The following is a 13,413-nucleotide window of genomic DNA, read 5'->3' as shown; positions in this document are numbered from 1 at the left end:
TCAGGACGGAGCAGCGCCCTTTTTAGGGCGCCGGGAGTCCCACACACCACCCCGGCTGTTGTGACGGTGCGCAAAGCATTTCCTCCGTGACAAAAAAAAATTTACTTAACTTTGACAAACGTCAAAACTCCATACAAAAAACACCAGTTATCGTTAAAGTTACGGTCAAAGTTAGGTGGTGCAACTCAACCTTAGCCTAGCCGCAGATTACGGACTTTTAATCGACCATTAGTTGGGTCAGGCTGTTAATTAGTATGGACATGTACGAAAGTGCGCACATTAGTATCGGCTGATTCTTCATACATATTAGAATCGGGCCAACTATCGACCGACTAAAAAACCGACCGACTAAAGTCTGTGTTCTGCCGAGTGTCTTAAACTTAGAACAAACATTCGAAATAGATTTTGAATACATCTTACCTCAATTAGCTAACATTAGAAACATCACAATTACGTCATCTTTAAAACAAAAAATCCCCATCAAAATCGGTCAAATCATTTCAGAGCTACGATGCCGACTGACGCATATCATCCTCTTTATGCATAGTCGTCTTTAAAAAATCACCAACTACATAGTTCTAAAACATGCGCTAAAAGGGTTTACATTAAAAATGTATAGTACTCAACTTCAACACATTCGTCGAACTAAAATTGACGTCAATTCTTTTAAAGTTACTTATTTACTAACAAATCTACTAAATACGAGCACAAACAAACGAATACATACTCGTATAAGCACAAGACGACGCTACGTCAATACCAAGTACGACGATCCCAAGATGTGCACACAAAGTGAAAAGAGGAGGCACTCGTGAACGCCATCGAGCGCTTTCAGCTTTACTCGGCGCTAGATCCTTTGTCCTGCTCGCGCTTGACCATCCGAGAGTGCCGACGTGGGCCTCCGATGAGTGCTCGAGATAAAATATTCCTCGGCAGACGCTGAGGACTCCAGATCAAACGAATTATAATATCTGGAAGGACTCTATTTAACGCTAAGAGCTTTGATAGAGAAGGAATATGGTTTGTATTATAAAAGATGGAACCATTTTCTTTTTTGTAAATCTACATACTAATTAGTCTCTACGTGATATTTGCTCTTGTTATCAAAAGATCCCTATTTAGGTTACAGTGATCATCATTATGATACTACCAACGGCTTTGTTGCATAATTGGTGCTTATAACAATTTAATAAGAAGTTAGTGTATGTATAGATATGTCACCGAAGCACGTCAAGCTATACACAGACTGCCATCTTTTGACGTTGTAATATCCTAGGCTATTTTGCAAAAAATCATGTATAGTCTAATGTGCTATCGACTACGAGTCTAGGTACATACTAGACATTAGTTAAGAGGATTGTTCCAGTTAGGTAAAACAGTCCAATCGTTTGTACATCCATTAATATTCGCATGGCTCTCATAATAGTCGCGGGGGATAATTACCGTGGCAAATGGTCGGGGGTAATGTGGCATAGGATTATTGCCTCGTTGCTGATATACCCATTAGGGGCAATGGGTAGTTTTGTGACATGTCGGACCTATTTTATCGATACCCGCTTGTGTACAGACGTTAGGAATTGAGCTAAGCACTGTGATATCTTATTCAGTTAAATGTACAGTAACTTATTAGTAATCTGTAGCTGTACTAATTTTTGGAACAATTATAGTTTTATGTACTGTCGACTATGGATAGCATATAGACGCGTGGATGGCGATTTGTCTCAGTAAAAGTAAAAGTTTGGTGAAAATGCACATATTTCCAGAATTATGTAGTGAATTAAGAGTCAAAGTCAAGATTTCTTTATTTGTATAGACTATTAGATAGTGATAAGAAGTCATTTTGATGACATTTTGATTTAAAGAAAAAAAATAAAAATAAAAGACTAATAAAATCCTAAAAACAGCCTTTACTAGTGCATGTCTAATAATCTTTTTGCCTTACCAGTGTGTCGTAGCAAAAAAGTACATTAAAGAACGTTACTTTTGTTCCAAAATGTATCTCTATAAGGCCACTGTTCCACACAGGCTCGTGCTCGTTTTGGCTGACCGCAATGCAGATTTTGCGCAATTTTGTGTGAAAAAATTCAGAGCTTTCGCACTATACAATTTATTAATTCAATTTGCTCCGTGACAGCGCCGAAACTGAACGAAGTTTTACCGCATAACTTTATTATAACAATATTGTCACAAAAAGTCGTATATCTTTAGTTTTCTTTTACCGAGTTTAGGGTCTGAAATCTTGTTAAATCACTCGTATTCATAAATTGTTATTAAGGCTCCTTTAGACCTTTTAAACTTTAAACTTTTACTTTGTTAAGTTACAGTTGCCTACTTCCCTGTAAATGAATTATAAAAGACAAACTCTTCCTTTACCATGCAAACTCTACTTTAAACTTCTGTGTAACCCATACTAAATCACGGACAAAATCGCGAACTCGTGCCCCGTTACCATTTGCATTCAGTGTTGTTTCGATATTTTTAAATCAACTTACAAACTAACTGTCTATTTCAGAATAGCAAATGCACATAACGACACAATGTAACGCGACGCCTTGTAAAAATTGTGCTTAGGCGCAGACCAGCGATTTTTAGTTGGCCGATAGTTGGGCCCGAAACTAATTTGTATGAAGAATCGGCCGATACCAAATCGGTGTAGTGTGCGTACTTCCATGCTTGATACTGGTCAACAGCCCGATTCAACTATGGGCCAACTAAAAGTCGGTGGTCTGCGCCTAGGCTAAATGGAACAAATTATCTTTACAACGTAAATTCACACATTAGCTAAGAACTCAACGACATTGCATACAATGAATGCATAAATTCCTCACTCTAAATTCATGTTAGCATTCAACACGTTCCATTCACATTAGTAAGCTCCCACTAAAATTCTCTACACGTCCTGGAAATCTTTCACAAAACTATCTCTGTAATAACCCTCAACGTTGGTCTCAAAATGCAAATCACACCATTTTCTATTAACGCAAGCAAAAAGTACGCCCTTTCATTTCCACTGTACCCAACGCCGCGGCGTACTCGAGTCCGCTTTAGTACTCTCGCGCGGACTCGAGTATCTTACAGAACTCGTCTTGCGAGCTGCTGACGACATTAATTACTAAAAAACGGTCAAGAGCTAGGATTGCTTTGGACGATTTAAATTATTTGGCGACCGAGAGATTTCCTTCCCGGGAAATATGAAATTAAAGTGAGACGGGAACGAAAATATTGGATTAGCTTTAGTTGAGTGTTTGAGTTTTCCAATTTAGAGTAGATTAAATTATTAGAATATGGCTCAAAAGTTTTGCAATCAAAAGTAGAGTAGGTATTTTATTCTAGCGACATAAATCGTATTAAATACCTACCTATATTTTCAGAATAGCTGTTCACGATTATTTGAATATAAAATCAAGAAGCAATATCTCTTTTCATTCGACGCTATATTAAAACGAGCATATTATCCAGGGCGAGCTAGAAGGAAACAGACAGTGATTGTGGAGGATTTAATATCAGATTATTACCTTGAGACTGAGTTGAGACTCAAGATAACGTGCCCCACTTGCAGTCTAAACCGGGGCAGGTTTAGATCTGTCCGACAGCTGAGCCTATTGTACGACCCGCAAAGAAAGCATTGTTTAGTTTCTTTGTGAATTGTATCGTGTTTATCTCACTTGGTTTATTATATGAAAGAATCACTGGTGACAGATACACCGTAGTTCAACAAAGCTGCCTCATTAATGTTCTTTTTCAATAGCACATAACAGTTTGTTCGTTCTATCGTTTCAGCCAAAAAAAACCTCTACTGCTGGACATAGTACCGTAAAGTAATTACAGGACGTAGTTGAAGAAGATGAAAATTAACCTATGAACCGCCATAAAGTTCTCATATAATAAAACAGAACGACGCGACGTGTGACTCTTTATCACTCTTAAACATTAGAATAGTTTCTTTTCATTATCCAACAATAAGATGAATCACGACTGCAATATCCTGTGTAATTACACAGGATATTGGATCGGTAGAAAGTGTAAATTGACCCGCATAATTAATTATTATGCGGGTCAATTTACACTTTGTACCGAGTAATTCATCAACCAGTCCCACCAATGAAATGATCTCTATAAATACAAAACTAGTGTGGCCACAAAGGTACAAGTAAGATTAATAATTTCGCAAATAAAACTTACAACTACGAGCCCTACTTAAAATTAGAATTAAATTGCATAATGCCCCTGCGAATTCAAATTGCAATAGTCATCGACCGATTCCATGTTTTGACCGATTCCGCCCAACGACGATCTTTTTTTACCGAATCGATTGTCGGTTACGGCCGGACAAATTATTTATAGACATGTCTAAATTCGTTCCACGTTCTCGTTAACAAGTCAGATGAAAGTTTCAGCCGCCCATTCAACTTCTATTAGTGGCAGTTCTGTTTTCAGTTGTGTTTTGTTGTTGCTAACTTAGTTTTCAGTAGGGCGGCTGCACACTGCTAGTTTGGGCGTTTAACGATTCCATAGTAATTTAATTTGGTTGCAGGATAGTTGTTGTTTCGACCTGAACGACTCGATTGCTATACAACCAGTTCATGGACGCGGATCTGTGTAGGCTGCTGCTAAATACTCAATCTGTTTACACAGCTTTGGCTCTCTATGAGACAATACAGATTTAATGTTTCCTCATAGAGCAATGAATGAAATAAAGACATTAAGGCTTGGTATTTCTGCTAAAGTAGGTATTTCGCGCTGTCAAAATCTGCGCGCGCAATACTTCGCCGAAGACAGCGCGCCAAAGAGCTCTCGCGGCTACACAGTATAGAAATACCAGTTGGTTAGGTTAGGTTGACTTCCTTTCGTTCAAGCGTCACACTCACAGCACTTTCTAATACAAATCATATCCAAGTAATACAAATTAAAACAACTTTCAGAATTTTTGGGAATATATTTTAGAATCGAATAAATATAAAATATAACTGCTAAAGTAAACACGGTTCAAAGAGGCGTGGCGTCACCCGACCTTCCGGAATTTTCAAGATTACGTCACCCGACCTATCGTTAGGTCCTCGGGAGCTTGAGCGATTGGAAAAACATTTTATGATCAGTTACTCTTAGTAGCGATTATTTAGAGCTTGGATAATAAATTATAGTTGTTGCAATTCACGAAACTTTGCATGTGGTTAATTACATTAATCAGTACACGCATCAATTTTGTTCAGTCTTTTTGTTTATTAATAAATAAAAATATCATACTAAAATTTCATACATATTTTTTTGTATTGGTCTGGGTGTTTTCTTTCCATAATTTATGTATAACGTATGTACGGGGCTCTGTATTGAAAATCACTATGAGCATCACACGCGGTTACCTGCCGCAGGCACCCGCTCTGAGCACTCATGGGAGTTTATGCAGAGGTCGCTAGAGTTTGACTTTGAGCTTTGTTTATAGTCATTACGAAGCAGATTTTGATGGGAAACTGCACTGTCTTGAATTCGAAAGGGTAATTTGACGGTGTTAGGGGAATTCTAGGAATAAATGCAGTGCCTCCTCATTGAAATTGAGACATTTCAATTTGAGATTTCACTTGACATTGATTGCAATCTGACATGGAGTTTTCAAACACTTGTAAAAATAAAAAGTAATTAAATCAAAAGCAGTAAGACTCCCAAAATAACTTTCTACCCCTTTTACACGTTTGTCATAAATTGTAATATTAAGGAATTGTTAAGCAAAATTTCAAGTAGATTGAACCAAAGAATCACTGTCCCATACAAACTTTGCCCCCTTATTTCACCCCCTTCATTTCTTGACCCCATTTCGGAAAATCGGATGCCTACGTCATACAAAGAACACACCTTCCAACTTTCAGGTCTCTACGATATCCGTCAGTCATTTAGGACAAAGCATTTTTATTAGTTGTCCGATACTCTATCGTTCCAGGTATGTCATTGACAGGAGGGCGCTACTATCTTAATGGGTTATTTATTAGTCCCAACTTTATGCCACTTGACATTTCAGAATCGTTTGACTTTAGATACCTAAGCGATTTGATATTCAGAGTCCCTTAATGAAATCAAGTTCTAAAATAACTTGAGGTGTTGTACCCGATCAAGCTTTTCATTGCAGGACAGTTAAATAGTTTTATTATTAGTTTCTTCTTTAAGTCTTGATTTGTCAGAGTAGGTAAAGGCTCCATGAGAGCAAAATTTAGCTTTATAATAGTTTTTAATTTTTTTCTTGACATATTTGACGCCTTGTAATCTCTCGTTAATATAGCGTCGGCTGATTGCAAGAAGTCATTAACTACAAAAAGTCATTAAGTGTCCATACTAGCATGGCGATATTGGCCGCGACTTATACTATATTATGCAAGAATCAGTAAATGGATATCTGCCGTACTTTGGAAGATTTATTTTTGTAAAACTTGATAAATACAGTTTCGTCAATTTTTATAGCATTAAAGTAATTATTGTCCATTAATGATTTTGTGTCGTAACATAGTCGATACACACACTGTTTTGACTAACTGCCAGAACTTAATAAAGATTTATAATGCGCCTATCCCTGTTCATCCCAGCCGTTCCTTAACTGCGTTTGCTGCACCTCTTCTTAATATTGCCAACAGAGACAGTGCAGTGTGGATGACATAGAAAAGACAACACATGAGATGTTTTCTTCATGAACATTTTCTACACGGTAGTGTCTGAGGGAGGATTATTTTGTGCTCGTGTATACCGTATTTTTATCTAGCAATTAGCATCGGTTATGTAAGAATTCGTAGCTACTGATTTACAAAATTATATCATCTGTAGTTGCGAAAATTTTGCGACAGCACACGAGATGTTTTCTTCATGAAAATTTTCTACACGGTAGTGTCTGAGGGAGGATTATTTTGTGCTCGTGTATACCCTATTTTTATCTAGCAATTAGCATCGGTTATGTAAGAATTCGTAGCTACAGATTTACAAAATTATATCATCTGTAGTTGCGAAAATTTTCATGAAGAAAACATCTCGTGTGCTATCTTTTCTATGTCATCCACACTGCACTGTTTCTGAATTTTTTGTTTAGAATGTGACCCAGAAGATGACAGGTCATAATACATATTTCGTTATTATGATTGTTTATTATATTATTTTAAACGTAATTTAACTTGATTTAACATGTATCACGGTAATCCGATAAAGTAAAAAGTAATTATTTCTTGGTTTGTTATAGTTGGCCGTCAGTCAAAAGACATTAACTTCATATTTAGATTTTTTTAAAATACTGTGTACGTTATTTTGAAATGCCAGTAACTAAAAATTTTTACTAAGACTTATTTTTATGTATCGGCATTTTCATTGCGGCGCTACCTATTATATATTTTTTTTAAATGGCTTTTTTCTCTCCAAACTTCATTAAGCTATTTCTCGAAATCATGTTTCTGCTAGTTAATGACTTCTTGCAATCAGCCGACGATAGGTCCACACAAATAAAGAATGTTTGACTTCGACTTTAATAATTATGCTCTTACATAATAAGAATAATATAAGAATAAGAATTTTTCGGTTTTTATATAAGGTGTTATTTTTTTAACTGATCATATTTTACCAACACATCCTATTACCCCCTATTGGGTTAGTAGTAGTTTCGCACGATTTTCCTTCGCACGAATATGCGAAACGTCCCCTTTCAATAATAATTTTTTTTAGTAGGCGTTTCGCCCGGATGTATTAGAAGTATTAAAATCGCGTGCGAATCGACTCTTTTTTGAACTAGTAGTATGCGATTACTAGTTCTCAAACGGGTCGATTCGCACCCGTTCGATTGTGAAAACCAAACTAATATATTTACTGTAAGTAAATGCTAAATAGTAAATATTAGTTTGGATTGTGAATATCCTATCCTACTATAATATTATAAAGGCGAAAGTTCGGATGTCTGGATGTCATGATGTCTGGATGTTTGTTATTCTTTCACGCAAAAATTACTGTACGGATTTTGTTGAAACTTTATAGTATTATTGTTTATAACCCAGATTAACATATAGGCTAACTTATGACGATATGTGACAAACAAATTTCAATAAATAAATAAGACGTGTCTAAAAAGCGCCATCTACCTATCGTCATTGGTTAAAATCTACAGTGCTGGACAAACTACTGTATGACGTTCGTAAATATTCATTCAGGGGAAGCCGTGAAACGCCATCTATCAACATGATATCTAACGGGGGTAAAACAAGGTCCACGCGAACGAAGTCGCGGGCGGCCGCTAGTTTATAATAGGTAGCTTTCCCTCCGCAACCTTATTGGTATTTTAACTGATTTCTGTTAAAAATTTCATGTAAAATTTGTCCAGTTATAACTCCATTTACATCTGCATCTGTAAACAAGGGTTCATGTTCTCCAGCCCAGATGCCGAGTAAACAGAATCGTCTTTCAGTGACGTGCAGCTGCCCCTATATTTGACCCACTGACCTAATTTTTTATTATTTATTTGTATCAGTGTGCTCTTCTAATAAGTGTAACAAGACGATTGTATGTAGGTACTATTAATATGTAATTTTAACTCATTGGTTTTGTCTCATATTTAAGGAATTTACTATGTATCATGAGTAGAGTCTTCGTTTAAAAGGATGCGAACGATTTAAATTTCAATAGGTAGACAAAATTGATAATTCTTAATTATCAAATATTTTAGCTTTCTCCAGTAACACTGATATTATTATACTGTGACTCATCAAAGTCATCATTGTCAAAAATATTGACAAATCGCGAACTGTCACGTCCAAAAAACTGACACGCGTCCGTCCTCCGTAAGCGCCACCGCGCGACTGATTGAGATTGTCCAAGCCGTCATGGACGATTTTTTCCACATTTTTTAACATAGTAACTAAATAAGACGCAATATAAAAATTCCATCCGTTAAAAGCCCTCAAGTTATTTCTGAACTTTAGTTTAGTAAAAGATTTAGAATCTCAAATCGCTTATTTTAAAAATAAAACCATAATTAGAAAACGAATAGAGGTAACTTTGGGAATTTATTCTATCGAGTCAACTTCATCAAATCGTGTTTCCATCCGTTAATAGCCCTAGAAAATATCCTCAACTATGCCCAATAAAAATCTTAGCCTTTAATTTTACTGTTTAGTACCTCAAAAATGAAAAATGAAAACCTCATTTTCGCCATTTTCTCTGCTACCCGGCCTTAACCGTCGATAGCTTAAGTTGGAGAAGGGATTCAAAACTCATAAAATCTAGAATTACTTACCTTTTAAATTGTCCTAATTAGAGGCCCTTGTATACTATGTTATCAATAGCTGGCCTAAAATAACTAATTCTTTAAAACCTAAACCCGTCAACATACCTTACTCTCCTTTAAAAAACTAGGCTCGTATATTCCAGGCTAATAACGGGCACTTACCCGCGTTTACCCACTGCAGATATTAAAAGCAGTAATGCGTGAAATGGGAGTATTTCCAGCGGTGGTGTTTACGCACCAACACGGCAGTTACAGTTAATGGCTGCCAAAGAACCACCCACGGGTGGACGCGACGTTGTTTTGTTGTAGAGTTTTTAAAGATACGTATGAATGGAGTTTTTGCTGATTATACAATGCTGTTTATCTCTGGTAAATTAGAGAAAGTCGTGCTTATGCAGTGGAGATCAGTGATAAATAATAATATCTGACTATGTCATACTAACAGACAAATAAATGGTGCAGTAGTTATTGACATGCGGTTGTAGGAGAGTTAGGAATGATAAAAACCTTAGGAATGATAAAATCAAGCCATGGCCATGTCATGGCCACATTCGCTCGTGGTAGGTAGGTTCGTTCGTTCGTTTCAGCCAAATGACGTCCACTGTTGGACAAAGGCCTCCCCCAACTTCTTCTTCTCCTCCTACCTTGGAGTAGGTAGGTATTAGTTTTGTAATAATTGTAACTAAAATGTACTTATCGGTATTTTCTCCAAAAACAAACTTAAATTCTTAAAATCCGAATAATCTAACCAAAGAATGGATCAAAATGCCATATCCATCGTTTATTACTGGGTATGCATTTATTAGTTGCATTTTCCAGCTATTGATAACATAGGCGGGGACGTATAATTGAGGCCTTCGTCAAGTTGTTTAATAAACTAGGAGGCCACTCATCAATGTCAACGTGACCTAATGATGCATTAGGTACTCTACGATTGAATGACGATTCTGATTGAATTGGCTAAGTCGCAATGCATTTTTGAAGCAAAATGTCACTGACCGCACTGACACGTTGTTTCTATGTGATATTTAGAGAATTACTTTTATAAATACATAATTAGGTATGCAGACCACTGTTTGTTTCGCTTTTCATGAGATACGTACCATACAGGTATGCTTCGTTAAACTTCAAATTGCGTTTGTCACCTTGTGGTTAAAGCCTGCGGTTGGCTTTAGACCTGAAATTCTCCCAAGTTTCATAGCATTTGCTGTCGGCTCTACACTATTGTTTAGCAAAATAATTATTTATTTGTATTTTATAGATTCATTCTAGTGTCTGTACAGTCAGCGTCAAATAAATCGTGACACCCTAAGGCCTTTGTCCAGCAGTGGACGTCATTTGGCTGAAACGAACGAACGAACGAACCCTAAGTGGCCAAAAAGTTGATAACACTACTTTCGTTCGTTCGTTCGTTCGTTTCAACCCAATGACATATAAAAACATCTTAGTTTCAACCGAAAGTTTTCCACAAGTTTATTCCTATGTAACTGTAACAAACGTGTTGGTTTTTGGCTACTTTGGGTGTCACGAACTATTTGTCCAGCAGTGGACGTCATTTGGCTGAAACGAACGATACCATACCAATATGGCTTTGGGTGAGCCTCGGTTTTTCCAATGATTTTCACTATCTTCATGGATGACTTTTTCCATTACTTCATCTCCTGTCTGGCAACGACAGCAGCAGTTCCGTTAGAACAAGGCTATTCCATGGTGGTGACGTGTATAAGTGCCCTGAACACACCTGGTACAAAAAATTGGCTTTGATTTTTTGAACCATTGTCCAAGTCCAACATCTTTGGCAGGTCATAATTACCGTTTGTTGTAGTAAACTAAACTTTTTCTGCGCTCGCATGTGTACAAACTACAAAGTGGCACTCCTCGTAGAATTTTACGGCGCATGCGCGAGGCCCCAATAAATTATACCACACTTCGCTGTTTTATTCGCTACATCGGTTTCAGCATCTAAATCAATGGAACGAATTTTAGTGCGTAGTTAATCAATCGTATTTTATTTTGGTTTAATGACCTGATATTTTACAAATCTTTTGTAATTGCTGTTATAATGTCAATAATTTTATTCTATGTTCAGTCTAAATTGCATGTTGCATTGCATGAACTTTTTATGTTTAATTTCAATGTGACCACGTAGGCATAGAGAATAAGGAGAAAATAGATAAGTATAACATAATAATATAAAATTTATGATTATCGAGCAATGGATGAAAATGTTTTTGGGCAAACCAATGTATTTAAAGATAAAACTTTAAGAAAAAATCCAAACGCATTCAGTCCTTTCTAGCGTTTCGCTGAAATAGTAAAAGCTCTGGCCTTGTCCATAAAACCGGGCCATATTACAATAACAGGTGAATACACATTCTCTACCTATTTATAGCAGATAGATTTGTGTAAAACTCCAAACAATTAGAGACAGCTGTTGCCAGAATCAGTTATCAAGTTTATTTGTGCACTGCAGGCGAAGGAAACTGTACATTGTATAATTAATATGATTTACAGCAGTTTTTCTAAACACTAGTTTTACAATCTCAAACAAACCTCCGTTTGCCTTGCTAATTGTGAAACTAGTATCATTATTTATAGCTCGAGTTTTAGTTTCACTAAACAACAGGTTTTTCAGTCTGTTAAAGAAAGGTCAATTTAATCATGTGAGGTCACGTAATGATCGTCATCATTAGCCGTTATTTTTTAGTTTATTTAATGTGCCCACAGAAACACAACCTTGCAACAAAATTTTTCTCTCATAAATCTTTTTTCCTTTCCAAATATAGAACTAGAAATATGAAAAATCGTCCGTTCAAAACGTATTCTGTAACTCGCTCTAGGCAATCATTGCAGGAAATTTTATCTGGAAATAAGATTTTTCCGCGCCTCGCGTCCTCGACACAGGGAAATGGATAAATATTCTTGCACTTCATTTCACACGGGCTTATTCCGAGTGGGAGGTGCGGGTAATTGCATTTTATGTATCTCCCTTCCACGACGCTGCATCGAGAATATCATTCCAAAGTGGATGTGAGCAAAATGTAATATTTTTACAAACGTGTGCTCTCAGATGCGTTTTTTAATTCTGATATTCTGGGGGCATCATTTTATAGGGTAATGTGCACTACATTAATATTGCTATAAAATTTGACATTTAGGAACAATATAACCTTTTGTCAGCAGCAGTCGTAATCTTAATAAACTAAATTTAGACCACGCCCACGACACGTTGCACTAGGTAATAAAGATTGCTGTATAAATAAGTATAGTCTACTCGTACGTACTATTGTAGCTTTTGAATCTACTCGTAATTTGCAATGAAAATGTTTCAAAAACAACATACCAATTACGCTGTTGCGAGGTACCGAAAAATGCATTTTCTCGAAGGCTTGCAAGCAATTTCGAAACTACCATTTTCTGAATTAAACCGCCCAAGAACCAGGCCCAGTAGCCATTACGTTCAAAACGTAATTGCACCATCAAAACGTCAGAGATTAAAGATTAAATGAAAATACATACTTCGTCTTTAACCGTTCATATTTTCCAAGAAACTTTTTCAAATAGACTTTTATCAGGAAATTAAAATACAAGTCGTGACAGCCCTATCTCGATTCTCTATCGCCCTGTATCGATTTTATTCGAGAGGTTCGAGCATTCGCGATCGTAGATAAGTCCCGAGTCAAAGGACTTTGAGGACTGGCACGGAGATGGGCCCGGCTGTATTATTTATTACCTTTCTGGATATTTCGTAGGATATCGGAGATAGAAACCTTTGACGTTATAAAACTAGCTCTTCCTCGCCGCTTTGCTCAGGCTGATTTAAACTTAACACTAAGGCTGGGTTGCATCATCTTACTTTAACTTTAAAACAAATGTCAAAAATCTGTCATAAAAAACACCGGTTATCGTTATAGTTACAGTCAAAGGTAGGTAGAGCAACTCAGCCTAAATCTTTGGAGGTTTTTACAATGACAGTAACTACTTACATTATTGGTGTGCTCAACGATAACGTTGGTACAATCGATAAACCAATCCCCGTCTCTGCATTAGATGTTGGCCATTAACTACAGCTTGACCGCCAATAAATCCCAGCCAGTGAAGTTTATGTTAGCCCGGGGAGCTGCCTGATTATCCAACAGTAAGAGGACTACATTAGTTTATAGTCTTTGAATAGG

General features: G+C 36.7%; 1 protein-coding gene across 7 annotated transcripts in view; it reads left to right on the top strand.

Annotated features, from left to right (window-relative positions):
• Positions 1–13,413, top strand: part of LOC135086733 (potassium voltage-gated channel protein Shaker) — a 516,839-nt gene that overhangs the window by 494,628 nt on the left and 8,798 nt on the right. The gene's annotated exons all lie outside the window — the stretch shown is intronic.

This window comes from Ostrinia nubilalis, chromosome Z (assembly GCF_963855985.1).
Source record: "Ostrinia nubilalis chromosome Z, ilOstNubi1.1, whole genome shotgun sequence".
Classification (NCBI taxonomy): Eukaryota; Metazoa; Arthropoda; class Insecta; order Lepidoptera; family Crambidae; genus Ostrinia; species Ostrinia nubilalis.
The sequence above is the reverse complement of the archived record's forward strand: the minus strand, read 5'-3'. Positions and strand labels throughout refer to the sequence as shown.